The sequence below is a fragment of the Tinamus guttatus genome, unplaced genomic scaffold (assembly GCF_059628265.1).
Source record: "Tinamus guttatus ecotype Peru unplaced genomic scaffold, ASM5962826v1 Tinamus_guttatus_pri_ptg000035l, whole genome shotgun sequence".
Taxonomy (NCBI): Eukaryota; Metazoa; Chordata; class Aves; order Tinamiformes; family Tinamidae; genus Tinamus; species Tinamus guttatus.
The window spans coordinates 6,918,117-6,923,206 of record NW_028288569.1 but is presented as its reverse complement, the minus strand read 5'-3'; positions in this window follow the sequence as shown (position 1 = coordinate 6,923,206).

Below are 5,090 nucleotides of genomic sequence, written 5' to 3'. Positions count from 1 at the left end.
TTTGAAGAAAGAGAATTAAGGCGATGGGATTATCAAGAGAAATAAAATTGCAAACTATGTGGTTTGGTTTTGGTTTGGTTTTGTTTTGATTTTCCCATTTCTAGTACTTAGATGAGGTCGGATCCCTGCTCTGTGCTTAAATAAAGATTATTTAATCTTCTTCCAGCTTGAAGTCTGTGAGCTGAGGTGTCAAAGTCTTGTTTTACTGCAAGACTATCATCCCAATTGTAAAAAAGAAAAAAAAATCCCCCCTCCTCTCTCTCTCCCCCTCTCTCCCCCCTCTTTGAGGGTGAAAGAAAACACCCAAAGACCTGAGGAAAAACAGGAGCTAGTGAGAACCTTCTACACCCTGAACCATGTCTTCTTCCATTGCTAATTCCTATACCCCCTTAGTTTGAAGTCAGTACCTATGTGTGTGCCAGCAGAGCACAGAAAGATGGATGTGCTGAACTTGGCAACATCAGTATGAAACTGCTATCCTTGGAACTGCTAAGTGAGTTATTTTACTTCTTTGCCCATAATTAAAGATCAGTTCAATAAGCCCTGGTGCATGTTCTGTGGTACTATCTGTTATTGATGAGCATTTGCAAGTGGAGGGTGGAAGGCAATAGGCCCAGTGGCCCAGCCTAGTTTCACTTTACTACGTGTCGTTCCAGAAACAGAGCTAAGGAAAGATGAGGTCTGGGACTGAACACATCCGCGTGTTAGCTCTGCCTTTGAACCAAGGAGGCTGTAGGAGAATTTGGCTTTTCTAAATCTTTTCCCTAGCTGCTGTCAGAGGTGGGTGAGCTGTGGCTGCAGCCGCTCTTGCGCTCAAGCCTCCTCCTCGCCTCGCAGCCTCTGGCTATCCAGAAACGTGTGTTTGGTTTCATGATCTTATTTATTTATTTACTGTTATTTAATATATTCAATATAATTAATTAATATAATTAATATAATTTATTTATTTAATAATAATATTTATTATTGTTGTTTATTTATTTGTTTGTGTCTGTAGCCGCATCCCTCACCACGTCGCCTCAGCGGCGCTGCGCGCGGCGCGGCCGTTGGGGCGGGGCAGCCGTTGGGGCGGGGCCGGGGCGGGGCGCAACGGCCGCGGTGGGCGGGGCAGAGGCGGGCGGCGCGGGGAGCCTGGGCGCCGGGGTCGCGCCCGCCTCTGCCTGGCCCCGGCGAGCGGATGGGGCCGCGGCCGCGGTGAGAAGGCGGCGGGAACCGGCGGCTCCGGCCGCGAGGCCCGGGCTGGCGTCGGGGCCGCGCTGGGGAGGGGGCGGCAGGGCCAGGGCCGCTGCGGGGAGGCCCGGCGGGCTGGGACGTGCGGGCCAGGGATGGCGGGCGTCGCCGGCCCGTTTTGGGCGTCCCTCGGTTTTTATCTCAGCATCGGCTGAAGGCGCTTTCTGCTGCCGCAGCCACTGCCCCGCGGGATGCGAGAGCCTGCGGCCCCGGTGGCTGCGTGACCGCCGGCGGAGGTAGGCGCCGGGTCGGGGCGGGTGAGAGGGACATAAGTGCGTTCGTACCTGGGAATCAATCGCCTGCAGCTGCGCTTGCTGCGCGCTTTTCTGCCCGTCCCTCGCTTGCGCTTTTGGTTCCGCAGCCGCCGGCCCGGGCAGGTTTCGCGGCGCGCGGGAAGCGGCGCGAGGCGCGCCCGCCGCAGGGGCGCCCCGCCGGCCGCGGCCTCGGCAGCGGGAGGCGAGAGGCGGGCCGGTCACCCGCGCCGTGCGGGAGGCCCTCGGGAAACCGGGGAGCGCGGGCGGCTGCGTAGCCGGAGTGTAGCGCAGGCATCCGCGGGGGCACCGGTGTCGCAGTCTAACTGGCATCTTTCGCTGATTTGCTGTTTTTAGTTAACACAGAGAGGCTCCAACAGAGTCACGTTTTTGTGGCATTCTGTCATTTTAACACTTAGTTTAGTGGGTGTCTTGCTCTTGCAATGCACATTAATTACTCGGAAATACATCTGAAATTCTCTGCAAAGCAGTTGAAGTTATAATCCATGTAATCCTTGTAAAGCAATTTCATATGCAGTCTATTTTCAGACTGTTCTTGTTATATTGCTAATATTTTTCATTTTTAGATGCTATGTATGTCTAATGCCTGACTTTTATTAGTCAATTTTACTATTGATATTTAACATATCATGTCTAGTTTAAATTTACACAGTATTCCTCATATAGCCTTATCGGGCTATATGATCAATCCTCATTTGATTCTGTGGATGTGTTGGGTTGATGTTTGTATGAGTAATACTTTTGGGTGGCAGAGGAATACGCTGAGTTAAGACATCTCAATATGAGTGATAAGCAGTATTCACTTTATTGCCCGAGACAGCGCACATTTATACAGTTACAGCTTGAGCATGCCAACGTGTCAGTCGGTGATTGGTTGCTAATGGTATTTGATTGTTTATTAGAAAGATAATTTCAGTCTGGCCAGCCCAGATTACGGTCGATAAGCAAGCAGCTTCTTCATTCTTCCTGCCTTATCCCCTCAAAGTTGTTTACGAAACTAGCCAAGGACGGAGTGTCCTTGCCTTACCAGCACGTCCTCAGCACTTCTCTCCTGAGGCCTAATCTCCCAGAAGCCCCTGCTTGCTCAGTTGCAGGCTTGAACCAAAGTCAGTAGAACCATACTCATGTCCACGCTCTCGTAGCCAATTCCCAACAATTCCCCCTTTTTCTTTTTGCGCGAGCGGGACATCCCCCATGCTCTTATTTATCATGCGTTTTACACAGGATAAGATACAGCTTAAACATAACAATACAACTACAGCTACTACTAAAAACATTAGCAAGCTCCGCAAAATATTGCGGAGCCATCCAGTAACACCCATTACAGCAAAGCAGGCCGTCAGGTGACAGATTACATGGACTACCTTTTCTCCCGCCTGGGGAGTTGCCCATATGAAGTGGCTGAATGTGTCAATAGTGACATGAAGGTACTTCAAGCGGCCAAACTCTGGAACATGGGTAACATCCATTTGCCAGAGCCCACAAGGGCCTTGACCACGCGGATTTACCCCAATCCCCAGCCCCGGTCCATGATGGCTACATTCGGGGCAGGCGCGCACAATTCCCCTAGCTTCTTCCATTGTTACATTGGATTGACTTTTAAGGCCCTTAGCATTCTGGTGGAACATGTGATGGGCTTCCCTAGCCTTAACGAAGTCATTGAGAGGTACGGCCGTGGCCACCAATTGATCAGCCCTGTGATTACCCTCGCCCAGACCCTGAGTCCACATGTGACTCCTGATGTGTATCACAGCATATGGACACAACCGTTGTTGCAAAGCGGTTTGCAACCTGCGTAAGAGCTCATTCAACCGCGGATTTTTAACATCCCGGACCCTCGCCCCCTCTATGCACGTAACAATTCCAGCGACATATAAAGAGTCCGTGACCAGATTGAGCTGCTCATTTTGCCATCTAAGCACCGCCCAAACCACCGCAGCCAGTTCCAGCGTTTGTAGTGAGTCTCCTGCGTCTGCTTCTAGCAGGTGGTGATGCCATTCCACTCCTTCCATCCAGGTGATAGCTGCTTGTCGTGATTTCTTCCCTGCATCCGTGAAGGCGGTGACTGCGTCCGCTAATGGTACTTCACTTCTTTTATGTGGCATAATCCACTCATTTAGGCTCACCCATTGTAGTTCCGGTGACTTTATAGAGACTACTTTGATATCAGCAGCTGTTGATAATAGACTCGTTTGTAATTCTCCAGAATGCTGCAGGTACCATTCAAGCAGATCTCTTTTTATTGGAATTCTAATTACACCTGGTTCCATTCCCGTGATCTGCACCACTCGTGTTCTCCCTTTCATAATCAGTTCCACTAAATTCTCTACTTTCTGCTGAATAGTTGTGTGTGGTTGCAATGATGTATACAACCATTCGAGAATATGGGTCTTCTCCCCCTTTTTCTTTTTGCACTGTGTCAGTGCACCAATGAGCTGCGTGGGGGTATTCAAAATGGTAAGATCAACAGGCAAAGTCGGATCGCGACGTGCTACCCACCGCTGAGTTATCTGTGCGGCAATATCCCATATCGTAGTTTCTTGCTCTGGTGTAAGAAACACAGGGCGTGCCGGGTCCACACCTTGCAGGAGGGGCCGGAGACGATTCAGAGCATCATTGTCAATGCCCACTATAGGGCGTAGCCATTGCAGATCGCCAAGCAATTTTTGGGCGTCATTTAAGGTCCGAATTGCTGTATGAATCTCCAACTTTTGTGGGCGAACCTGAGAGTCTGTGATTTGCCACCCTAGGTACTGCCAGGGTGGTTTCTGTTGTATTTTCTCCTGGGCGATCACCAGACCCCGTTCCTTTAATGTTTTGTCCAAAAACGTCAGCTGCGACATTGTAAAGGGAAGCTCTTGTGCAATCAGGATATCATCCATGTAGTGATAGATTATCGCATCGGCCCGGGCGGATCGAACGGGTCGTAGGGCATCGTCCACGAATAAGCATTTATTCCCTCTAGCCGACGATTGCCGGGGAGGCTGCCGAGGTCATTCAGCCGGCCGCAGGGGAGCCAGAGCTGCAAATGCCTGTTGCTGAGCCTGCACTAAATCCCTACCGATATCTCGAACAGCCTCTACTAGCATAGCCTGTGCCCCTACAGGGACCCGAGACATCCGCTCTAACATAATAATCGCCCTAGTAGCAGAGTTTGTGTTTTCTAAAACACACTGCCTTAGCAAGGCAGCTTTCATCCAACTAGGTACATTTGCCCCATCAATAGCGGCCGTGACTCTGTCTATGAAGGAGTTAAAAGACTCCTCTCTCCCCTTTATCTTATCTTGCTCCTTTTGCATATCTGCGGTAGCTGATAACCGAGCCTCCTCGGAGGATGGCTGTGTTATCAACTCAGCGGGCGGCGCTGAAGGTTCACATCGCAGCCGGGACTTTGGTTCGTCAATCTGAGGTCGCTGGCGAACCGTCACCAGCTTCCAGGAAGGCAGCGCTGCCCGATCATTCCCAAATAGTAAATCATTTACTGGCGGTTGGCCGGTTGTTGGCTTCTGCAACCCCCCTTCTAGCCGCCGTGCCGCCATAGCAGCCAGATCTTTATCCTTGTGATATCGTTTCATAGTATTGATGACC